The sequence below is a fragment of the Caretta caretta genome, chromosome 3, assembly GCF_965140235.1.
Source record: "Caretta caretta isolate rCarCar2 chromosome 3, rCarCar1.hap1, whole genome shotgun sequence".
NCBI lineage: Eukaryota > Metazoa > Chordata > Testudines > Cheloniidae > Caretta > Caretta caretta.
Window position 1 is genome coordinate 119,279,471 of NC_134208.1, and position 26,873 is coordinate 119,306,343.

Genomic DNA, 26,873 nt, shown 5'->3' on the forward strand with positions numbered 1-26,873 from the left:
GAAATGAAAGACCAATTTGTTTCACTAAAAGTACCCAAATATTGTGAAAATTTTTGAACAACATTTTTTTCATTTAAAATCTTTCATGGAAAGTCATGTGACAGACATGGAGCTTCTCGGTAATAATTTATGACTATGGTATGTTGACCAGGTTAATGTGATGTTTACTGTACGAATATATTCTGTTAATAGCAGGCTGTAAGGAAAACAAACAGCAAGGAAATGGTGACAAGTTGAGCCACCTCCAGTAAACACTTGAGGGTTGATACAGGATAATGGGAAAGCCATTGGCTCTGTAGTAAGCTTAGAGGTAAGATCAAACAAGAAACAGTCTATACGTGGTGTTTAATATTCTTTTTTGCTAATTGTTTTATTCCTACTGGCAAAGTAAACAATATTTTTTTTAAGAGGTTGTCTGGTCACTTTATTCACTACAGTCACAGATTCCTAAAGGAAGAAGCATAGGTGCCAGCAATCAATCAGACTTGCACTGTGGATACACTGGGTACTGTAGCCCAGGGTGCAGTCTAAGAGTGGAAGAAGTATGGAATTCCACTTCAGGAGAGGAAAATGCATGAGGCTTTACACCTGAGGGGGTGCACGCAGAGAGACCAGCAAAGGGAAAGAGATGCAGCCAGCCCCGAAACCATTACAAGTTCTTGCTGTATTTTGACCACTTTAGCGACTTCACTACATAACTATGTAGTCTTCTCTTTTCCACTGTCTTCCCTCCACCACCCTATTCACGTGTCTAATTGAATTAGCAAGTGTCATAGGGCAGGAATCATATCCTCTTTCTGTTTTGGGGCTACCAAGCACACTCAGAAATAACAACATTCCATATGGCCAAACCTCTTTTGCCACCTATACCACACAAATGAGCTTTTTCTGATCTAGTATAGTGATGTGATAAAATAACAGTGAAAACATCATCAAATTACAAAATCAGACCCACAGTGATCAAGTTTGGTTTGGCTGACTCAAGCCTGGCTAATTTTAAACAGATTCATTTTATTCAGAACTACTCACCAATCCCTCGAACATTCCCTTGTTGAGATCAAAGTAAAAACTTCCACATATCAATATTTAGGGAAAGTTTTGTACATTTATGATTAACTGTATTCTACCTTCCCACCCAAAAATAAATACAACTGCTGGTGATAGAGGGTGGGTGGGAGTTCTTCGCAAAATTCTTTCCCAAATCATCTCTGTGTTAATAGATTATAAAGCCAGAAAGATTCACTGGATTACTGAACTGTATAATACAAGCCAAAGAATTCACACTGAATTAATTCCTGTTTGAACTAGAGCATATTTTTTAGAAAAAAACATCCAATCTTGATTTTAAAATTGCCAGAATCTACCACGACCCTTAATAAATTGTTTAAAGGGGTGATTAACCTCATGGTTAAAAATTTACACCTTATTTCCAATCCAATCTTATCCCGTGATTGAGATGCAATATATTTTATCATTTTATGCTTCCTTGTTTCTCTGTTGTTAAGTGGGTTCTGTGCTAGTTCAGTCTGTTTTCAGAATGGAGCCAAGCCACGAAGCTTTGATCTAGATCTGAACCTTCCCAAAGTTCAATGATGTTCATATATGGGATTCTAGTTTAGGCTCATCACTAGTCTGTTCATCTGTAAAGTGTAATGAGATCAGATTGAGATAGGTACCTGAGCAATACCTAAAATTTATTAGATTAGACACTATGGGTGCTTAATGTCCTTTTCTCTTTTGATGCCATTCAATTTTTATTCAAAAAGAAAAGGAGTACTTGTGGCACCTGAGCTGTAGCTCACGAAAGCTTATGCTCAAATAAATTGGTCAGTCTCTAAGGTGCCACAAGTACTCCTTTTCTTTTTGTGAATACAGACTAACACGGCTGTTACTCTGAAACCAATTTTTATTCAGAGACACTGAGCCAATCTCTACTTACCATACTCACACAAGTAATCCCAGTTACTTCAATAGGAATAAAATTCACATGAATAAATTGAATGATATTTTGGACCATTATGCTAAAACAGGGGCTGGAGTAATATTATACCTCCTTGGATTGGACAGGAGACAAATCAGGAGGAGAGGGATAGATATGTGTGTTTTCTGCATAGTGATGGTCACTGAAGCCATGTGAGTAGATAAGGGTCCCTAAGGGATCTACAGGAAGAAGAAGTGTTGGCTAGAGATGGGAGCCCTGTTAGAGGCCCACAGTAAGTTGGAGAGGACAGGACTCATGGAAAGAGATGCTTAAGGAAGAACTGGAGAAGTAGGAGGAGAACCAAGAGAGGAGAGAGTTTCAAAAGCCAAAGTAGGTCAAGATGTCGAGAAGGAGAGAATGGATCAATAGTGGCATATACCTATGTATTCACTTATATGTCACCTTCCATCATGAAGGTCCCTAGAGAACTTTGAACACTGCAGTGGCCAGAAAGTTTTAGAGATTTTCCACAATTTAAACAAATTTTAGTGAATCTAAACATTGATCATAGAATCATAGAATCATAGAATATCAGGGTTGGAAGGGACCCCAGAAGGTCATCTAGTCCAACCCCCTGCTCAAAGCAGGACCAATTCCCAGTTAAATCATCCCAGCCAGGGCTTTGTCAAGCCTGACCTTAAAAACCTCTAAGGAAGGAGATTCTACCACCTCCCTAGCTAACGCATTCCAGTGTTTCACCACCCTCTTAGTGAAAAAGTTTTTCCTAATATCTAATCTAAACCTCCCCCACTGCAACTTGAGACCATTACTCCTCGTTCTGTCATCTGCTACAATTGAGAACAGTCTAGAGCCATCCTCTTTGGAACCCCCTTTCAGGTAGTTGAAAGCAGCTATCAAATCCCCCCTCATTCTTCTCTTCTGCAGGCTAAACAATCCCAGCTCCCTCAGCCTCTCCTCATAACTCATGTGTTCCAGTCCCCTAATCATTTTTGTTGCCCTTCGCTGGACTCTCTCCAATTTATCCACATCCTTCTTGAAGTGTGGGGCCCAAAACTGGACACAGTACTCCAGATGAGGCCTCACCAATGTCGAATAGAGGGGAACGATCACGTCCCTCGATCTGCTCGCTATGCCCCTACTTATACATCCCAAAATGCCATTGGCCTTCTTGGCAACAAGGGCACACTGCTGACTCATATCCAGCTTCTCGTCCACTGTCACCCCTAGGTCCTTTTCCGCAAAACTGCTGCCTAGCCATTCGGTCCCTAGTCTGTAGCTGTGCATTGGGTTCTTCCGTCCTAAGTGCAGGACCCTGCACTTATCCTTATTGAACCTCATCAGATTTCTTTTGGCCCAATCCTCCAATTTGTCTAGGTCCTTCTGTATCCTATCCCTCCCCTCCAGCGTATCTACCACTCCTCCCAGTTTAGTATCATCCGCAAATTTGCTGAGAGTGCAATCCACACCATCCTCCAGATCATTTATGAAGATATTGAACAAAACCAGCCCCAGGACCGACCCTTGGGGGACTCCACTTGATACCGGCTGCCAACTAGATATGGAGCCATTGATCACTACCCGTTGAGCCCAACAATCTAGCCAGCTTTCTACCCACCTTGTAGTGCATTCATCCAGCCCATACTTCCTTAACTTGCTGACAAGAATACTGTGGGAGACCGTGTCAAAAGCTTTGCTAAAGTCAAGAAACAATACATCCACTGCTTTCCCTTCATCCACAGAACCAGTAATCTCATCATAAAAGGCGATTAGATTAGTCAGGCATGACCTTCCCTTGGTGAATCCATGCTGGCTGTTCCTGATCACTTTCCTCTCATGCAAGTGCTTCAGGATTGATTCTTTGAGGACCTGCTCCATGATTTTTCCAGGGACTGAAGTGAGGCTGACTGGCCTGTAGTTCCCAGGATCCTCCTTCTTCCCTTTTTTAAAGTTTGGCACTACATTAGCCTTTTTCCAGTCATCCGGGACTTCCCCGGTTCGCCACGAGTTTTCAAAGATAATGGCCAATGGCTCTGCAATCACAGCCGCCAGTTCCTTCAGCACTCTCGGATGCAACTCGTCCGGCCCCATGGACTTGTGCACGTCCAGCTTTTCTAAATAGTCCCTAACCACCTCTATCTCCACAGAGGGCTGGCCATCTCTTCCCCATTTTGTGATGCCCAGCGTAGCAGTCTGGGAGCTGACCTTGTTAGTGAAAACAGAGGCAAAAAAACCATTGAGTACATTAGCTTTTTCCACATCCTCTGTCACTAGTTTGTCTCCCTCATTCAGTAAGGGGCCCACACATTCCTTGGCTTTCTTCTTGTTGCCAACATACCTGAAGAAACCCTTCTTGTTACTCTTGACATCTCTGGATGAAACCAGCTTAACACAAAATGCCCGGTATTTCACCATCACTCAATTTAGCAGCATGCACAACTAATAAAAATCTGTTGAGAAAGTGTAGCAGCTGCTCCATTTTCCAGCTGATGATTCATGATTAACTCTTCCCCATAAAAGTTGGAAGAAGTGGGATATTTTTACCATCAAATTTCTTACACCCACACCAAATTAGCACCTGAAAAATATGCAAGTTTAAACTGTGCTGCCCCTACTCAAAAATTAGAATAGCTCCATCTCCTCTTTCTTGGTTCCCCCATGTTCATGTTTGCACCAACATCCACACGACTGATAGCAATGAGATGGTGACAAATCTGCAGAATTGTCTCTGTTGAGACCTGCCAGCGTAGGATAAAGATTCAGCAGGTCGTGTCAGCTAACTGCTGCAAAATCCATTTAACTCCTTTTCTCTGGTTTACACCATGAAAATAAAGAGGGATTAATCTGGATAAATAAAAGAACTGAGCAGAATCTTCTTCATCTGTCCCTCGAAGCACAACTCAGCTTTGTGGAGAGTTAGAGCATTTTTAATTGGGGGGGGGGGGGCGGGGAGAGGTTTCTTTCATTTTCACATACAATATCTTTTTCCCCTTCCTTATTCTACCTGGGACTGGAAGTTAGTGCTGGGAAAAGTGAGTGCTCAGAAGAGTTCGAGACCAATTTTGTAGTCTAGAGAGATTCAAACATCCTAAAGTCAGAGTGCATATCCAGACTGGACTTCTGAACCTTAAGTTATACCTTATCCCTAGTTAAAATTGAATTACATCTTCCCTCTTCCCATCCCTCCCTTCCACATCCAGCTCTGGAATCCAGATTTTATTCTCATTGAGAAATATTGTTTATGCCTCTCATTTACAGGGTGACTTCTCCCTCCACTGGGAAGCAATGCTTCCATTGGACTGAGTACGGACCACGAGCCTCTTTGCCTCTGATACCACCTTTCTTAATTGAGCCAGAGCCTGAGAAATGTGGCATGCCGGCAACTGCATTGATTTGAGTGGGAATTGTGGGTACTTAGCACTTCCCAAGTTTGGACCATATCTCAGCAGCAGCATACCACGTCTGCAATGAATATGCAAAGTTTGTCATTTAAAGCCGCACACTGGAGCAATTTGTGTCTCCATGTGCCATATGTTTAAGTGAAAGAGTGTGACAATCACAGCAGCAAACTGTCCACAAGCCATAGCCAGTTACAAAATGCAACATGATTGCTGGCAGGAACGTTCATTTGGGTCAGACAGCCAATGCTGAATTACAAAAAGAAGTGGGAAAACAGGGAAGAAAAAAATCCCAGTTAAAACCACTAACAGGCTAGGCAGTGCTGCTCTGCAATTACATCCAGGAGGTCTGGTTTCATTTCCAATCTCGGGCTCTCAGTCTGTTTAATGGGAAAGCTATTGATCGGCACAAAGAAGTATGCATCTGGCCTCTGCCTTAAGTTAACATAGTGCTTTGAGGGTAAGTGGGGTATACATGGGTCCCTCAAAGCTTCACCTTGAAAAACTCTCCAAACTATATAACTGTGTTGTAGGATGCTTCATTTAAAGAATCATATATCAGCAACAAATAGCAGACAAAGTGTAGAAGGTAGAGTGTGTATTTCAGTGCAGGGCAAAAACTACATGTAATCTCTGCCAAAGAATTAAGTCAGATTGGATAGTGTATTTTTTCTTGTGGGGTGGGAGGGAGGAGGGGAAATGTTTGTGCTCAGGCAGCAATTATACTCTGAAATCCAGAGCTGGACGCTTGCTGCTCCAGGGCAGTCAACTCTGCTTCCTGCAGCTGGCTGCTTAATACTGCAAAGGTGATGAAACCTGAAGGGAGCCACAGACCAGGTGGTAATAATGACTGACACAGTGATGGCTTGTGCACACATGTAAACATGGAACAAAACACTGCATTTAGCTAACAAGAGATCGGAATAAGGTTTTCCACTGGCACTGTCTCTCCTGTCTGACACTTCTGAAATTGGAGGGAAAAAAAACATTGTGAGCTTCAGTATTCAGAGATATAATAGGGCAGCTGAGGTAAAGGTGAAATCCTAACACCAGTCCCTTTCAAAACAATTACAGCAGGTTCTATTTTCATGTTGATTTGTGCAAAATGCTTTTTACCTGCATTTTTTTCTTTGCAAAACGCGTTGTGTCTGTGCTATGTTTGCCTACCATACAGCTCTCTCACACACATTCACGGAACAATCTGAACAATTTTAGAGAAATGTGGGGACTGTGCTGTGGTGGTAGCACATGTACGTCCAAAACTCCGCTCTCAAACCAGTCTCCCTCCTTTTCTCTAGCTTGAGGGTCAGACAGGCTTCCCTGAATAATGATGTTTTCATATAAAAGGATGAGGAAAGGACATTGGGACATACTCAAGGCCTCTCCTTCTGCCCCTCCACCCCCACGAACATGATACAGTTCTGTGGTGACCTAGATTCGTATTTTCGACATCTCCAACTCAAGGAATATTTCCAACACATCTCTGAACAACATACTAATCCACAGAGACCTTCCTACCAACACTACAAAAAGAAGGATTCTAGGTGGACTCCTCCTGAAGGTCGAAACAGACTGGACTTCTACATAGAGTGCTTCCGCCGACGTGCACGGGCTGAAATTGTGGAAAAGCAGCATCACTTGCCCCATAACCTCAGCCATGCAGAACACAATGCCATCCACAGCCTCAGAAACAACTCTGACATCATAATCAGAAAGGCTGACAAAGGAGGTGCCGTCGTCATCACAAATAGGTCGGAATATGAACAAGAGGCTGCTAGGAAGCTCTCCAACACGACGTTCTACAAGCCATTACCCTCTGATCCCACTGAGGGTTACCAAAAGAAACTACACCATTTGCTCAAGAAACTCCCTGAAAAAGCACAAGAACAAATCCACACAGACACACCCCTGGAAACCCGACCTGGGATATTCTATCTGCTACCCAAGATCCATAAACCTGGAAATCCTGGACACCCCATCATCTCAGGCATTGGCAGCCTGACAGCAGGATTGTCTGGCTATATAGACTCCCTCCTCAGGCCCTACGCTACCAGCACTCCCAGCTATCTTCGGGACACCACTGACTTCCTGAGGAAACTACAATCCAGTGATCTTTCTGAAAACACCATCCTGGCCACTATGGATGTAGAAGCCCTCTACACCAACATTCCACACAAACATGGACTTCAAGCCGTCAGGAACAGTATCCCCAATAATGTCACAGCAAACCTGGTGGCTGAACTTTGTGACTTTGTCCTCACCCATAACTATTTCACATTTGGGGACAATGTATACCTGAGGGAAGGGAGCAGAAGGAGACTCCGCCGATTGGAAGGCATGAGATGCACTGTCCTAGGGTTGGGTGTTCCACGACCACCGTTCCCAAGAGAAGGAGGTGGGTGGTGGTGGTCGGGGACTCTCTCCTCAGGGGGACTGAGTCATCTATCTGCCGCCCCGACCAGAAAACCGAGAAGTCTGCTGCTTGCCAGGAGCTAAGATTCGCGATGTGACGGAGAGACTGCCAAGACTCATCAAGCCCTCGGATCGGACCCCTTCCTGCTTCTCCACGTGGCCACCAAAGATACTGCCAAGAATGACCTTGAGTGGATCACTGCAGACTACGTGGCTCTGGGAAGAAGGATAAAGGAGTTTGAGGCGCAAGTGGTGTTCTCGTCCATCCTCCCCATGGAAGGAAAAGGCCTGGGTAGAGATTGTCGAATCGTGGAAGTCAACGAATGGCTACGCAGGTGATGTCGGAGAGAAGGCTTTGGATTCTTTGATCATGGGATGGTGTTCCAAGAAGGAAGAGGGCTAGGCAGAGACGGGCTCCACCTAACAAAGAGAGGGAAGAGCATCTTCGCAAGCAGGCTGGCTAACCTAGTGAGGAGGGCTTTAAACTAGGTTCACCGAGGGAAGGAGACCTGAGGTAAGTGGGGAAGTGGGATACCGGGAGGAAGCACAAGCAGGAGCGCGTCAGAGGGGAGAGCTCCTGCCTCATACTGAGAAAGAGGGGAGATCAGCGGGTTATCTCAAGTGCCTATACACAAATGCACGAAGCCTGGGAAACAAGCACGGAGAACTGGAAGTCCTGGCAAAGTCAAGGAATTATGATGTGATTGGAATAACAGAGACTTGGTGGGATAACTCACATGACTGGAGTACTGTCATGAATGGATATAAGCTGTTCAGGAAGGACAGGCAGGGCAGAAAAGGTGGGGGAGTTGCACTGTATGTAAGAGAACAGTATGACTACTCAGAGCTCAAGTATGAAACTGCAGAAGAACCTGAGAGTCTCTGGATTAAGTTTAGAAGTGTGAGCAACAAGGGTGATGTCGTGGTGGGAGTCTACTATAGACCACCGGACTATGGGGATGAGGTGGACGAGGCTTTCTTCCGGCAACTCGCAGAAGTTACTAGATCACACGCCCTGGTTCTCATGGGAGACTTCAATCACCCTGATATCTGCTGGGAGAGCAATACAGTGGTGCACAGACAATCCAGGAAGTTTTTGGAAAATGTAGGGGACAATTTCCTGGTGCAAGTGCTGGAGGAACCAACTGGGGCAGAGCTCTTCTTGACCTGCTGCTCACAAACCAGGAAGTAGGGGAAGCAAAAGTGGATGGGAACCTGGGAGGCAGTGACCAAGAGATGGTCAAGTTCAGGATCCTGACACAAGGAAGAAAGGAGAGCAGCAGAATACAGACCCTGGACTTCAGAAAAGCAGACTTTGACTCCCTCAGGGAACTGATGGGCAGGATCCCCTGGGAGAATAACATGAGGGGGAAAGGAGTCCAGGAGAGCTGGCTGTATTTTAAAGAATCCTTATTTAGGTTACAGGGACAAACCATCCCAATGTGTAGAAAGAATAGTAAATATGAGGCGACCAGCTTGGCTTAACAGTGAAATCCTTGCTGATCTTAAATACAAAAAAGAAGCTTACAAGAAGTGGAAGATTGGACAAATGACCAGGGATGAGTATAAAAATATTGCTCGGGCATGCAGGAGTGAAATCAGGAAGGCCAAATCACACCTGGAGTTGCAGCTAGCAAGAGATGTTAAGAGTAACAAGAAGGGTTTCTTCAGGTATGTTAGCAACAAGAAGAAAGTCAACGAAAGTGTGGGCCCCTTACTGAATGAGGGAGGCAACCTAGTGACAGAGGATGTCGAAAAAGCTAATGTACTCAATGCTTTCTTTGCCTCTGTCTTCACGAACAAGGTCAGCTCCCAGACTACTGCACTGGGCAGCACAGCATGGGGAGGAGGTGACCAGCCCTCTGTGGAGAAAGAAGTGGTTCGGGACTATTTAGAAAAGCTGGACGTGCACAAGTCCATGGGGCCAGACGAGTTGCATCCGAGAGTGCTAAAGGAATTGGCGGCTGTGATTGCAGAGCCATTGGCCATTATCTTTGAAAACTCATGGAGATCTGAGGAAGTCCTAGACGACTGGAAAAAGGCTAATGTAGTGCCCATCTTTAAAAAAGGGAAGAAGGAGGATCCTGGGAACTACAGGCCAGTCAGCCTCACCTCAGTCCCTGGAAAAATCATGGAGCAGGTCCTCAATGAATCAATTCTGAAGCACTTGCATGAGAGGAAAGTGATCAGGAACAGCCAGCATGGATTCACCAAGAGCAAGTCATGCCAGACTAACCTAATTGCCTTCTATGACGAGATAACTGGTTCTTTGGATGAAGGGAAAGCAGTGGACGTGTTGTTCCTTGACTTTAGCAAAGCTTTTGACACAGTCTCCCACAGGATTCTTGCCAGCAAGTTAAAGAAGTATGGGCTGGATGAATGGACTATAAGGTAGATAGAAATCTGGCTAGATTGTCGGGCTCAACGGGTAGTGATCAATGGCTCCATGTCTAGTTGGCAGCCGGTATCAAGTGGAGTGCCCCAAGGGTCGGTTCTCGGGCCAGTTTTGTTCAATATTTTCATAAATGATCTGGAGAATGGTGTGGATTGCACCCTCAGCAAGTTTGCAGACAACACTAAACTGGGAGGAGAGGTAGATATGCTGGAGGGTAGGGATAGGATACAGAGGGACCTAGACAAATTGGAGGATTGGGCCAAAAGAAATCTGATGAGGTTCAACAAGGACAAGTGCAGAGTCCTGCACTTAGGACGGAAGAATCCAATGCACCGCTACAGACTAGGGACCGAATGGCTCGGCAGCAGTTCTGCGGAAAAGGACCTAGGGGTTACAGTGGACGAGAAGCTGGATATGAGTCAACAGCGTGCCCTTGTTGCCAAGAAGGCCAATGGCATTTTGGGATGTATAAGTAGGGGCATTGCCAGCAGATCGAGGGACGTGATCGTCCCCCTCTATTCGACACTAGTGAGGCCTCATCTGCAGTACTGTGTCCAGTTTTGGGCCCCACACTACAAGAAGGATGTGGAAAAATTGGAAAGAGTCCAGCGGAGGGCAATAAAAATGATTAGGGGACTGGAACACATGACTTATGAGGAGAGGCTGAGGGGACTGGGGATGTTTAGTCTACGGAAGAGAAGAATGAGGGGGGATTTGATAGCTGCTTTCAACTACCTGAAAGGGGGTTCCAAAGAGGATGGCTCTAGACTGTTCTCAGTGGTAGCAGATGACAGAACAAGGAGTAATGGTCTCAAGTTGCAGTGGGGGAGATTTAGGTTGGATATTAGGAAAAACTTTTTCACTAAGAGGGTGGTGAAACACTGGAATGCGTTACCTAGGAAGGTGGTGGAATCTCCTTCCTTAGAAGTTTTTAAGGTCAGGCTTGACAAAGCCCTGGCTGGGATGATTTAATTGGGGATCAGTCCTGTTTTGAGCAGGGGATTGGACTAGATGACCTCCTGAGGTCCCTTCCAACCCTGATATTCTATGATTCTATGATTCAAATCAGCGGCCCTGCTATGGGTACCCGCATGGCCCCACAGTATGCCAACATTTTTATGGCTGACTTAGAACAACGCTTCCTCAGCTCTCGTCCCCTAACGCCCCTACTCTACTTGCGCTACACTGATGACATCTTCATCCTCTGGATCCAAGGAAAAGAAGCCCTTGAGGAATTCCACCATGATTTCAACCATTTTCATCCCACCATCAACCTCAGCCTGGACCAGTCCACACCAGATATCCACTTCCTGGACACTACGGTGCTAATAAGCAATGGTCACATAAACACCCTATACCGGAACCCTACTGACCGCTATTCCTACCTACATGCCTCCAGCTTTCATCCAGACCACACCACACGATCCATTGTCTACAGCCAAGCTCTAAGATACAACCACATTTGCTCCAACCCCTCAGACAGAGACAAACACCTACAAGATCTCTATCAAGCATTCTTACAACTACAATACCCACCTGCTGAAGTGAAGAAACAAATTGACAGAGCCAGAAGAGTACCCAGAAGTCAGCGATTACAGGACAGGCCCAACAAAGATAATAACAGAACACCACTAGCCATCACCTTCAGCCCCCAACTAAAACCTCTCCAACGCATCATCAAGGATCTACACCCTATCCTGAAGGACGACCCATCACTCTCACAAATCTTGGGAGACAGGCCAGTCCTTGCCTACAGACAGCCCCCCAGCCTGAAGCAAATACTTACCAGCAACCACACACCACACAACAGAACCACTAACCCAGGAACCTATCCTTGCAACAAAGCCTGTTGCCAACTGTGTCCACATATCTATTCCGGGGACACCATCACTATCAGAGGCTCGTTCACCTGCACATCCACCAATGTGATATATGCCATCATGTGCCAGCAATGCCCCTCTGCCATGTACATTGGTCAAACTGGACAGTCTCTATGTAAAAGAATAAATGGACACAAATCATGTCAAGAATTATAACATTCATAAACCAGTCGGAGAACACTTCAATCTCTCTGGTCACTCAATTACAGACCTAAAGGTCGCAAAAGTTCAGGATCCTGACACAGGGAAGAAAGGTAAGCAGCACAATACGGACCCTGGACTTCAGGAAAGCAGACTTCGACTCCCTCAGGGAACGGATGGCCAGGATCCCCTGGGGGACTAACTTGAAGGGGAAAGGAGTCCAGGAGAGCTGGCTGTATTTTAAAGAATCCTTATTTAGGTTACAGGGACAAACCATCCCAATGAGTCGAAAGAATAGTAAATATGGCAGGCGACCAGCTTGGCTTAATGGTGAAATCTTAGCGGATCTTAAACATAAAAAAGAAGCTTACAAGAAGTGGAAGGTTGGACATATGACCAGGGAAGAGTATAAAAATATTGCTAGGGCATGTAGGAATGTTATCAGGAGGGCCAAATCGCACCTGGAGCTGCAGCTAGCCAGAGATGTCAAGAGTAACAAGAAGGGTTTCTTCAGGTATGTTGGCAACAAGAAGAAAGCCAAGGAATGTGTGGGCCCCTTACTGAATGAGGGAGGCAAACTAGTGACAGAGGATGTGGAAAAAGCTAATGTACTCAATGCTTTTTTTGCCTCTGTTTTCACTAACAAGGTCAGCTCCCAGACTGCTACACTGGGCATCACAAAATGGGGAAGAGATGGCCAGCCCTCTGTGGAGATAGAGGTGGTTAGGGACTTTTTAGAAAAGCTGGACGTGCACAAGTCCATGGGGCCGGACGAGTTGCATCCGAGAGTGCTGAAGGAACTGGCGGCTGTGATTGCAGAGCCATTGGCCATTATCTTTGAAAACTCGTGGCGAACCGGGGAAGTCCCGGATGACTGGAAAAAGGCTAATGTAGTGCCAATCTTTAAAAAAGGGAAGAAGGAGGATCCTGGGAACTACAGGCCAGTCAGCCTCACTTCAGTCCCTGGAAAAATCATGGAGCAGGTCCTCAAAGAATCAATCCTGAAGCACTTGCATGAGAGGAAAGTGATCAGGAACAGCCAGCATGGATTCACCAAGGGAAGGTCATGCCTGACTAATCTAATCGCCTTCTATGATGAGATTACTGGTTCTGTGGATGAAGGGAAAGCAGTGGATGTATTGTTTCTTGACTTTAGCAAAGCTTTTGACACGGTCTCCCACAGTATTCTTGTCAGCAAGTTAAGGAAGTATGGGCTGGATGAATGCACTACAAGGTGGGTAGAAAGCTGGCTAGATTGTTGGGCTCAACGGGTAGTGATCAATGGCTCCATGTCTAGTTGGCAGCCGGTATCAAGTGGAGTGCCCCAAGGGTCGGTCCTGGGGCCGGTTTTGTTCAATATCTTCATAAATGATCTGGAGGATGGTGTGGATTGCACTCTCAGCAAATTTGCGGATGATACTAAACTGGGAGGAGTGGTAGATACACTGGAGGGGAGGGATAGGATACAGAAGGACCTAGACAAATTGGAGGATTGGGCCAAAAGAAATCTGATGAGGTTCAATAAGGATAAGTGCAGGGTCCTGCACTTAGGACGGAAGAACCCAATGCACAGCTACAGACTAGGGACCGAATGGCTAGGCAGCAGTTCTGCGGAAAAGGACCTAGGGGTGACAGTGGACGAGAAGCTGGATATGAGTCAGCAGTGTGCCCTTGTTGCCAAGAAGGCCAATGGCATTTTGGGATGTATAAGTAGGGGCATAGCGAGCAGATCGAGGGACGTGATCGTTCCCCTCTATTCGACATTGGTGAGGCCTCATCTGGAGTACTGTGTCCAGTTTTGGGTCCCACACTTCAAGAAGGATGTGGATAAATTGGAGAGAGTCCAGCGAAGGGCAACAAAAATGATTAGGGGTCTGGAACATATGAGTTATGAGGAGAGGCTGAGGGAGCTGGGATTGTTTAGCCTGCAGAAGAGAAGAATGAGGGGGGATTTGATAGCTGTTTTCAACTACCTGAAAGGGGGTTCCAAAGAGGATGGCTCTAGACTGTTCTCAATGGTATCAGATGACAGAACGAGGAGTAATGGTCTCAAGTTACAGTGGGGGAGGTTTAGATTGGATATTAGGAAAAACTTTTTCACTATGAGGGTGGTGAAACACTGGAATGCGTTACCTAGGGAGGTGGTAGAATCTCCTTCCTTAGAGGTTTTTAAAGTCAGGCTTGACAAAGCCCTGGCTGGGATGATTTAACTGGGAATTGGTCCTGCTTTGAGCAGGGGGTTGGACTAGATGACCTTCTGGGGTCCCTTCCAACCCTTATATTCTATGATTCTATGATTCTATGATTCTAATATTACAACAAAAAGACTTCAAAAACAGACTCCAACGAGAGACTGCTGAATTGGAATTAATTTGCAAACTGGATACAATTAACTTAGGCTTGAATACAGACTGGGAGTGGATGTGTCATTACACAAAGTAAAACTATTTCCCCATGTTTATTTCCCCTCCCCCACCCGCCACTGTTCCTCAGACGTTCCTGTTAACTGCTGGAAATGGCCCACCTTGATTATCACTACAAAAGGTTTTCTTCCCCCACCCTCCCTGCTCTCCTGCTGGTAATAGCTCATCTTAAGTGATCACTCTCCTTACAGTGTGTATAACACCCATTTTTTCATGTTCTCTATGTATATAAATCTCCTCACTGTATTTTCCACTGAATGCATCCAATGAAGTGAGCTGTAGCTCATGAAAGCTTATGCTCAAATAAATTGGCTAGTCTCTAAGGTGCCACTAGTACTCCTTTGCTTTTTGCAGCATACCTTTGTAACTTCTAACAATGTCAAGAGATACCACCAACTCTGTGGTCTCATTTTGGTCCTCACTATTCGCACTCCACTCTCTCCAAACAACCCAAGTTACACCATCTCCATCATCTTTGGGCCTTCTTCTATGCAGTCTCATATATCTGGAAACCCTTCCATCATCCAGTATTCCATATCTCCATGCTGTCCTCCAAGTTCTTCTTCAAATACATTTCTTACAAAAAAATCCATGAGCCCCAGACCTACCCATAATGAAGTGTTAACTAATGTGACATCTGGACGGCTTGGACACTAAGCATGATACATATTGAAAGAAAAAATATCCAAATAAAAATCATGACATTACCCAGATGTGCTCAGCTTCATTGCTCAGTTACTTCACATTTCTTCTCATCCTGTCCCCCACATGCAATTTTTTGAACCTATCTAGATTGTAAATTCTTCAGCTCAAGGACCGTATATTTTTACCCGTGTATAAAGTCCCTTGTACAAATTGGCACCATACACTTAATAAAGTACATAGAGGCTACTTTGTCTCCCCATTCTTCAGAGACTACACTCCAGTTAAATTGCCTCTAACTTCAATGGGAAGATGCACACATGTATCCCAGGCCAGAATCTGGACCAATAAGGACATTAGAGAATTTTTTTTTTTATAAACATCCAATTCCCTTTTCTTTAGCTATTTTACTGTCCTAGTTTACAAGGAACAACATGATTCATTCTGATTGTGATTTGAGGGTGGAGAGACAGGTCAGTGGCTAGCAGCTACTCTGTACATGAAAGTATATTCTCTTTGGGACCCTCTGCAGCACATACCTATACTATTACTGAATAGTCATTTATTGCTCCTGCTGTACACAGTGGCAGAATATGGGCATTGGACACTGAAGATTAATTAAAAGGAATTTTTCCTTTTCTGGATCTTCATGGGGAAAAAATGGGCATAGGATTTGTCAGAGTGACTCAGCCCATTCATCCACCATGTCCGGTATCCTGCTTTGGGCAGTAGCCAATACTCGATGTTTCATAACAACGGACATACTGGATCAGACCATAGTCCATCTAGCCCAGTATCCCATCTTCCAACGGTGGCTGATGTCAGATGCTTCGTTCAGAGGGAACAAACAGAATAGGGCAATTTTGAGTGATCCACCCCACATCATCCAAGCCCAGCTTCTGGTAGTTGGGGGTATAGGGACCCGAAGCATGGGATTGTTTCAAATGAAGTTGTGTATGAAAGAGGGAGAGGTGGAGCAGACGGAAAGGGAAACAAAGCAAAAGTTATTTCCTGACACCTGCAGCTATTGCCTATGCCCTGAAACTGAAGCTTTATTAATAGTGCAGATAACGTAAACAGATAAGGTGCATGAGGTAATGTCTTTTATCGGACCAACTTCTGTGAGATTCTCAAATGAGATTACCACAAAACCATGGGATCCCAGAAGCTTCAGGAAAGCATAAAATATCACAACACTTATGATGACACTTCAGTGTTCATAAATTAAATCTCAGAAGGCTGGGGACTCCTGAAAGTACATAGGAACTACTGATAGCCCTCCTCTAGAGGGATGATGCAGGAGATGCTTTCCCAGAAAATTGCGCTGAAAGGAGCGCACAGTGGTTAATTTTAGCCACATGTTATGTCTAATTAACTCTTGACCACATTATGCAAATTTGTACATAATAAGGCAGGCCTCACCCAAGGGCCCAAAAATCCAACATCCACACTGTGAAAGGCCACATTTCAAATGTTTCCAAAGGCAGAGGAGGACACAGAGAAGAAAGAGGCAGAAGACAGAAGGAAGCTATTACCAAAAAAAAAAAAAAGAGAGAGAGGGGGGGGCAGCTGGAAAGAACAACCCACACCTTTGTTTTCAAAAATTAAACAAACAGACATTTGTGGCATTGCGGTCATTCTGTCTCATTCTCCTCTAGTTCTTTATTTCTGTGTCATGAACCTGCATTTTCTCTCCATCTCTCAGCAGTTTCTTGGCCATCTGGAGCCCCAAGTGCTTGGAGAGGAGGGATGGTAGAATTGTGGAAGATGGCGGTGGGCTGAAAAAATGTGACAGACTGAGGCTGGAGTTGGCAAAGGGTTCTGGCCTTCACCAAAGGGCTCTACTTGGCATCATGGAGACACAGGGTCTGGTCTAGACAACAGCCTGTAACCACTCTCCTGAGAGTGACCCACTGTGATGCTGTGTGATTGAAATGTCATCATGTATGTTATTGATATTGCCACTGATAGACAATTGCAACAAATTTTATACAAAGTATGTCCTAGAAGGTGTCAGTGGAAAAGTTATGATTTGCTAAAGATGGCTATCCTGTTTAAATCCATTTATCATCACTGTATCTGAAGTTATGAATATTGGCAATAGATAGATAGATCTGTATCCCAAATGTGTTTGTTCCTGGGGTAACTCCCACCAGGTAAAATCTACATTGAAGCCAGCCAGCTTTGTGTTGATGCCTAAGGCTAAGATTTAGTCATGAGTATTTTTGGTAAAAGTCATGGACAGGTCACAGGCAATAAATGAAAATTCACAGCCCATGATCTGTCCATTACTTTAACTATAAATACCACTGACTAAATCTTTGCTGCTCCTAGAGCGCTGCTGTTCAGCGGGGTGGGGGGGTGGGCACCAATGCTCTGTGGGGTCCAGGGGTCGACAGCTGGCCCCTACTCCAGCAGCAGGGGCTGCTTGTCTCAGGCCACCTGGTGCAGCCCCAGGGCCACCAGAGTGACTGGGGATCAGCTGCACTGGCTGCTGCAGCTGTGGAAGTCACAGAGGTTGCAGAAAGTCACAGAATCCGTGACTTCTGCAACCTCTGTGATAGACTCGCAGCCTTATTGATGGCCCATCAAAGGCAATTAACTCTCACAATGGGCCATAGAAGAAACTCATCCTGCAGGTTTTCTATTTTCCCTGGGGGTGCTGAACTCCCTCTCAGCCCCAGGCCCCGCCCTCACTCCATCCCTTCCCCCAAGCCTCTACCCCTGCCCTGCCTCTTCCTGCCCATGCTCCACCCCCAATCCCACTCAACCCCTTCCCCCAAGGCCCCATTCCTGCCCGTCCTCTTCCCACCCCCGCACCGCCCCCTACCCCACCTCTTTCTGCCCCTCCCCCAAGCACACCCTATCCCCGCTCTTCCCCCTCCCTCCCAGCACCTCATGCACCCTGTAAAACAGCTGATCCATGGCACATGGGAAGAACTAGGAGGCAGGAGGAAGAGTTGATTGGCAGAGCTGCTGGCAGGCAGGAGGCGCTGGTGGAAGGGAGGGAGCTTGGCTGCCTGTGGGTGCTAAGCACCCACTGGTTGTTTTCCATGAGTGCTCCAGCTCTAGATCTATTAACCATTTTAACTCTCTTCTTCTTTACTTTATAAAAAAACCCTTTAGATTTCAGTTACTAAAAGGATTGGCAGCAACATGATTATTGGGTAAGATCTGTGTTATATATTAGCTTGGCTACATGGCTGTTTTCTGAAAGGGTTCTTCTGAACTCGTTTGATATTCGTTTTCAATAACCACTTATCATAAAGTCTAGTGTCTGAGTGATTAAATAAGTGCTAGAATACCTCAGGAGACTGCATATTTGACTTCTTGTTAACCAGTGTGGTGAAACAGAAGTTTACGTTTGTTACTAAGTTGCTATAGCCTAATGGCAGAATAACCACCAGTGTGGGTGAGTCTGCCCTACTTCTCAGCAGTTTGTTCTGAATCTAGTATTCTCAGCAGCGACCCACTGCGGCATGGTGACACCCCTTTAGTGTGCTGGGCCTAAGCAGCCACACAGTTCCACAGGGGCAAGTCCATGGTCTCCAACACTGCAAGAATGGGCCTTCATCACCAGCAATCCCCCTCTCTCTCTCGCTGGCTCCCTGCAGCAAATTGGGCCAACCCAGACTCCTGCAGGAGGCTTGTACTGTGCCCTTCAGGGTGCAGTGCTCTGAAGGAGTATTCACAATGACACAGGCAGCCTTTCTAAAACAAAGTAACTGCTTATTAGTCACCTGGCCCACAGAATCTGAAAGTTCTTAGATTAGCGCAGAGAGGCAAAAATTAAGGCAAAGTCCATCCTGGTCAAACCAGTGTCTTGATAAGACAGCCAAGTTGTGAGGGATTCTATCTATGGCTCCCTTTGTCCACCCAGGTCTGAGCTCCTGAATCCCTCCCAAGAGCAACCCTTCTCCCTGTCAGCTAACACCTTTACCCCTTTGATCTCCAGCTCAGTTCACAGGTCCCACCTGCCGGGGTTTCCTGTTCTTAGGTATGGATTGTTCAGTTGTTGGGGCATCTCTTTGTCTTGCTGGACCCTCTGTTGATTCCAGTCAGCTTCTGCCTGTTCTTTATTGGCCCAGACAGCTAAGTGACACATGCCCACACACATCTCCCTTTCTGCCCTGAGGGCAGACCCAATCCTGCTGGGCAGCCTGCAAGCTGCAGGTGGGAACTGAGGCACATACAGGCAACACAAAAATATTACGAAAAAAGAAATCCCACCTCATCACACTTTGTTAGTATGAAAATGCAAGAACTTAACAAAAAAGGCCCTGAACCCTCACTGTGCACTCTGTACTACTGAGTTCTAAGTAAACTAGGTGGAGTACTACCAGAGCTGGTGAAGATGACATCAGCTAATCTGTCTGAGGAAGTGCATCCACCATTTGCAAATCAAGTCCAGAATGTGGGTGTTATCTTGGTCCGGAGAAGGCCAAAGGCATGTTTTCCCATATGTTCTTGTCAAGGAGAATGAGAGCTTTCCTGCCAGATGTAGGCCTTACCCCTGTGAGTCCATGCCTCATCCCCTTGAGGTTACACTACTGTGATATACAGCATGTCAGTGATGGCCAACTTTTGCAACCTGAGTAGCAAAAATATTATTTCAAAAAGAACTCTACCTCTCCCTTTTTCCACTTGCTTTGTGGACCCAGAAAGAGGCAGTCAGCTCACATGTCTCCCTTCAACAGGCATTGGTGCAGGAATATGTCAGGCAACAAGGAGGGACTGGGAGACAAGTTGAGAGAGAGGCTAGAGAATACCACACCCCAGCCATCTCTTGGGATTTTTTTTTTACTACACTCTGGGGGCTCTAGTTACAGAACAACAAGCTGCAAGCTTCAGTGTCTTGCCCAGGGTGGTGTCTTTCCACAGAGACCAACCCTAGAATGGCTTTAAAATTATTCAGTAAGAATTGTTTTTGTGTGCTTTCTGTAGTCACCTTTGGTATTCTGCCCCAGAACCCCTCACATTCATAATATATGCTGAGTTTTCTACTTATTCTGCAGCCTCACAACCATAATGGAGATAATTATTTATCTATTTGATGAAGCCTGCCTGGCATCATATACCATCCAAACAAGATTTTGAATTGCATTTCCATTGGAGACGATACCATCACACTTTGACCTACTCACTCAAAGATACAGGCCCAAGTTTTATCTGCCAGATCCATCTGTGATTCCTGCTCCCAGTTCTCCATATATTTATGCTCATGTGCTCCTTCTCCATTCCCCAGAGTGCAATAAATTCTGCCTGCCAACCCCTTTGTCACCTCTCCCTCAAAAAGGATTGCTTTAAGGTCAAGCAGTTGCCTTGTACTGTACAGTTTAAGGTGATTTGTGGAGGCAGAGTTTTGAATCTTTAAAAATAAGACTAAGGGAAAGTAAAGCTTGCAATTTTAACCTGTCTCATTTATTCCCTGTAAGCTAAGAAATTCCCCTCCCCTAAAAAGTTGGGATGCGGAACATTACGCCTCCTAATGCCATCCTGCTTGCCATCTTAAATCATGAGTGGCGATTATTTTATTGTTTTACACAGACACACACACGAGCACGCACACACACACACGAAGTATAAAAGGAAGACCAATACTGACAAAAAAAAAAAAACAAAAAAACACAGTCAATCAAATCACTATCCATGCAAACCAAATGGGAAAAAGATGGAGGGTCAAATGCTACCCCACTGTACGTGCCATGCAACATCACTGAATTAAGTGTTCCAGAGTAACAGCCGTGTTAGTCTGTATTTGCAAAAAGAAAGGGAGGACTTGTGGCACCTTAGAGACTAACCAATTTATTTGAGCATAAGCTTTCGTGAGTTACAGCTCACTTCATCGGATGCATACTGTGGAAAGTACAGAAGACGTTTTTATACACACAAACCATGAAAAAATGGGTGATTATCACTACAAAAGGTTTTCTCTCCCCCCACCCCACTCTACTGCTGGTAATAGCTTATGTAAAGTGATCACTCTCCTTACAATGTGTATGATAATCAAGGTGGGCCATTTCCAGCACAAATCTAGGGTTTAACAAGAACGACTGAGGAAGGGGGTAGGAAAAAACAAGGGGAAATAGGCTTGAGTAGAGACTGGGAGTGGCTAAGTCATTATGCAAGGTAACCTAAGTTAATTGTATCCAATTTGCAAATGAATTCCAATTCAGCAGTCTCTTGCTGGAGTCTGGATTTGAAGTTTTTCCGTTGTAATATCGCAACTTTCATGTCTGTAATCGCATGACCAGAGAGATTAAAGTGTTCTCCGACTGGTTTATGAATGTTATAATTCTTGACATCTGATTTGTGTCCATTTATTCTTTTACGTAGAGACTGTCCAGTTTGACCAATGTACATGGCAGAGGGGCATTGCTGGCACATGATGGCATATATCACATTGGTGGATGTGCAGGTGAACGAGCCTCTGATAGTGTGGCTGATGTTATTAGGCCCTGTGATGGTGTCCCCTGAATAGATATGTGGGCACAGTTCGCAACGGGCTTTGTTGCAAGGATAGGTTCCTCGGTTAGTGGTTCTGTTGTGTGGTGTGTGGTTGCTGGTGAGTATTCGCTTCAGGTTGGGGGGCTGTCTGTAGGCAAGGACTGGCCTGTCTCCCAAGATTTGTGAGAGTGTTGGGTCATCCTTCAGGATAGGATGTAGATCCTTGATAATGTGTTGGAGGGGTTTTAGTTGAGGGCTGAAGGTGATGGCTAGTGGCGTTCTGTTATTATCTTTGTTGGGCCTGTCCTGTAATCGCTGACTTCTGGGAAATCTTCTGGCTCTGTCAATCTGTTTCTTCACTTTTGCAGGTGGGTATTGTAGTTGTAGGAATGCTTGATAGAGATCTTGTAGGTGTTTGTCTCTGTCTGAGGGGTTGGAGCAAATGCGGTTGTATCGCACAGCTTGGCTGTAGACAATGGATCGTGTGGTGTGGTCAGGGTGAAAGCTGGAGGCATGTAGGTAGGAATAGCAGTCAGTAGGTTTCCGGTGTAGGGTGGTGTTTACGTGACCATCGTTTATTAGCACTGTAGTGTCCAGGAAGTGGATCTCTTGTGTGGACTGGACCATGCTGAGGTTGATGATGGGATGGAAATTGTTGAAATCATGGTGGAATTCCCCAAGGGCTTCTTTTCCGTGGGTCCAGAGGATGAAGATGTCATCAATATAGCGGAAGTAGAGTAGGGGCGTTAGGGGACGAGAGCTGAGGAAGCGTTGTTCTAAGTCAGCCATAAAAATGTTGGCATACTGTGGGGCCATGCGGGTACCCATAGCAGTGCCACTGATTTGAAGGTATACATTGTCCCCAAATGTAAAATAGTTATGGGTAAGGACAAAGTCACAAAGTTTAGCCACCAGGTTAGCCGTGACATTATCGGGGATAGTGTTCTTGACGGCTTGTAGTCCATCTTTGTGTGGAATGTTGGTGTAGGGGGCTTCTACATCCACAGTGGCCAGAATGGTGTTATCAGGAAGATCACCGAAGGTTTGTAGTTTCCTCAGGAAGTCAGTGGTGTCTCGAAGGTAACTGGGAGTGCTGGTAGCGTAGGGCCTGAGGAGGGAGTCTACATAGCCAGACAATCCTGTGTCAGTGTGCCAATGCCTAAGATAATGGGGCGCCCAGAGTTTCCAGGTTTATGGATCTTGGGTAGTAGATAGAATATCCCAGGTCGGGGTTCCAGGGGTGTTTCTGTGCGGATTTGATCTTGTGCTTTTTCAGGGAGTTTCTTGAGCAAATGGTGTTGTTTCTTTTGGTAACCCTCAGTGGGATCAGAGGGTAATGGCTTGTAGAAAGTGGTGTTGGAGAGCTGCCGAGCATCCTCTTGTTCATATTCCAACCTATTCATGAAAACAACAGCACCTCCTTTGTCAGCCTTTTTGATTATGATGTCAGAGTTGTTTCTGAGGCTGTGGATGGCATTGTGTTCTGCACGGCTGAGGTTGTGGGGCAAGTGATGCTGCTTTTCCACAATTTCAGCCCGTGCACGTCGGTGGAAGCACTCTATATAGAAGTCCAGTCTGCTGTCTCAACCTTCAGGAGGAGTCCACCTAGAATCCTTCTTTTTGTAGTGTTGGTAGGGAGGTCTCTATGGATTAGTATGTTGTTCAGAGGTGATCTCTATCAAGCATTCCTACAACTACAATACTCACCTGCAGAAGTGAAGAAATAGATTGATAGAGCCAGAAGAGTTCTCAGAAGTCACCTACTACAGGACAGGCCTAACAAAGAAAATAACAGAACGCCACTAGCCGTCACCTTCAGCTCCCAACTAAAATCCCTCCAACCCATTATCAAGGATCTACAACCTATCCTGAAGGATGACCCAACACTCTCACAAATCTTGGGAGACAGGCCAGTCCTTGCCTACAGACAGCCCCCCAACCTGAAGTGAATACTCACCAGCAACCACACATCACACAACAGAAACACTAACCCAGGAACCTATCCTTGCAACAAAGCCCGTTGCCAACTGTGCCCACATATCTATTCAGGGGACACCATCACAGGGCCTAATAACATCAGCCACACTATCAGAGGCTCGTTCACCTGCACATCTACCAATGTGATATATGCCATCATGTGCCAGCAATGCCCCTCTGCCACGTACATTGGTCAAACTGGACAGTCTCTACGTAAAAGAATAAATGGACACAAATCAGATGTCAAGAATTATAACATTCATAAACCAGTTGGAGAACACTTCAGTCTCTCTGGTCACACGATTACAGACATGAAAGTTGCGATATTACAACAGAAAAACTTCAAATCCAGACTCCAGCAAGAGACTGCTGAATTGGAATTCATTTGCAAATTGGATACAATTAACTTAGGCTTGAATAGAGTCTGGGAGTGGCTAAGTCATTATGCAAGGTAACCTATTTCCCCTTGTTTTTTCCTACCCCCCCCCCTTCCTCAGACGTTCTTGTTAAACCCTGGATTTGTGCTGGAAATGGCCCACCTTGATTATCATACACATTGTAAGGAGAGTGATCACTTTACATAAGCTGTTACCAGCAGGAGAGTGGGGTGAGGGGAGAGAAAACCTTTTGTAGTGATAATCACCCATTTTTTCATGGTTTGTGTGTATAAAAACGTCTTCTGTACTTTCCACAGTATGCATCCGATGAAGTGAGCTGTAGCTCACGAAAGCTTATGCTCAAATAAATTGGTTAGTCTCTAAGGTGCCACAAGTACTCCTTTTCTTTTTGAATTAAGTGTGCATAAATCAAGGCAGATTAGGAAAACTCACAGAAATGAAATGACCAAACTTTGGATGGAAGCCTCAAGGGGGCAATAAATGACAAACACTAGTCGCAGGGAGGGGCTAAGCAATTCTGGAAAATGCTTCAATACTCACATTTGTTTGGAAGCTACATACACCTGAGCAACAGGTTTCTTTGGGAAGACAGTGATGAAAACATCAGTCCAGATGTTTGTACTGTGGCTATAAGATGCTGTTTGTAAAATACAAGGGTTAACAAGTGATAGCATTCCATGAGTGGCCTTAAATTGATGCTGAGAGTGGATTATTGATCCCCAGGCTATCAGAGAAAAAAAATGAGGTTTCATGAATTCCCAATTTTGCCATTAATTTGTTCCATACGGGGCCTAAACTTCAGCCCTTTTGAACTCAATGCTCCCCAAAAAGATAGGAAACAAAAGGTTGGAATAAATGGTGAGAATGTAGAGAGGTAAATCATGGTGTCCCCCAGGGATCTGTAGTGGGACCAGTACGGGTCAAATGATCTGGAATAAGGGGTAAACAGTGAGGTGGCAAAATTTGCAGAGGATACAAAACTACTCAAGATAGTTAAGTCCAAAGCTGACTGCAAAGAATTACAAAGGGATATCATAAAACTGGGTGATTGGGCAACACAATGGTAGATGAAATTCAGTGTTGATAAATGCAAGGTAATGCACATTGGAAAACATAATCCCATGTATACATACAAAGTGATGGGGTCTAAATCAGCTGTTACCCATCAAGAAAGAGATCTTGCAGTCATTGTGGATAGTTCTCTGAAAACATCTGCTCAATGCGCAATGACAATCAAAAAAGCTAACAGAATATTGGGAATCATTAGGAAAGGGATAGACAATACGACAGAAAATATCGTATTTCCTCTATATAAATCCATGGTACACCCACATATTGAATACTGCATGCAGATTTGGTCACCCCATCTCAAAATAGATATTTTGGCTTTGGAAAAGGTATAGAGAAGGGCAACAGAAATGATTAGGGATATGGAACAGCTTCCATATGAGGAGAGATTAAAAAGACTGGGACTTTTCAGCATAGAAACGAGATGACTAAGCAAGGATATGATAGAGGTCTATACAATCATGAATGGTGTGGAAAAATTGAATAAGGAAATGTTATTTACTCCTTGTCATAATACAAGAAGTAGGGGGTCACCCAATGAAATTAATAGGCAGCAGATTTAAAACAAACAAAAGTAAGTATTTCTTCACAGTCTGTTGAACTCTTTGCCAGGGGATGTTGTGAAAGCCAAAATTATAACAAGGTTCCAATAAGAACTAGATTAGTACACGGAAGATAGATTCAGCAGTGGCTATTAGCCAGGGTGAGCAGGGATGCAACACCATGTTCTGCGGGTCCCTAGCCTCTGTTTGCCAGAAGCTGGGAGTGGGTGACAGGGGAGGAATCACTTAATGATTGCCTGTTCTGTTTGTTCCTTCTGAAGCACCTGGTATTGGCCACTGCTGGAAGACAGGATATTGAGCTAGATGGACCATTGGACTTACCCAGTATGGCCATTCTGATGTTCTTATATAAAATTCAGATGTATCTGCCCCCTGCTTTAACCCACTAGACCCCACTCCCCTCCCAGAGCTGAGATAGAACCCAGGAGTCCTGCCAGGTTTCTCTCTGCACAGAGTTAGTAACAAAGTAAGAATATATATTACAATTTTAAACCTAACCAATGTCCCCTAAGTGACATGCCACAAGATGTCAGAACATGTTAGTATTAGATATGAGTGGGTCTAATATTTATTTATTTTTCTTTCTTTTATATAGGAATTAGATGCGGTGCTCCTGTCAGCTAACTGCTAAGTTATCTGCCAAAAAACTAGAGTTTTCAGGTGCCTAAGTAGCCCCTGGAATCACAGTTAAAGTTGCTCCCCCTACCAAAATCTGAAATGGCACGCCTGCCAAGCAGGAGCAGGCTCCTTTTGTGCAAAGTATGCTACAAACACAGAGGGAAACATGGTCTCTGCCCTGAAAAATGAACAGTCTACAATACTACAGAATGGTTTTGTGGGGTTTCAGTCGGTATTGCACGCGCTGACATACTACTACTAGAATTCTAAAATCACAAGTCAAGCCTCCCAAGAATCAGGGAATTGGCTCAAATATCATGAGTTTTTTAAATATAATAAATTTGGGTTTCTTTTATTTGCAGTCACTGCATGTGGGGGGGAGGGGAAATTGAGCCATTAGGGTTCATATTTTCAATCTCTAGTCTGCAACCATGAAAGCTAGAAACTTCATCTTATTTTTAAATGAAAGCTGAGATTCTCATGTAAGTCACCTAACTTCAGATGCTGGTGCTTTAAGAAAAATCACCAAATATCATGAGATCTGGCAACACTAGAGAAATGAGTCTCCATGC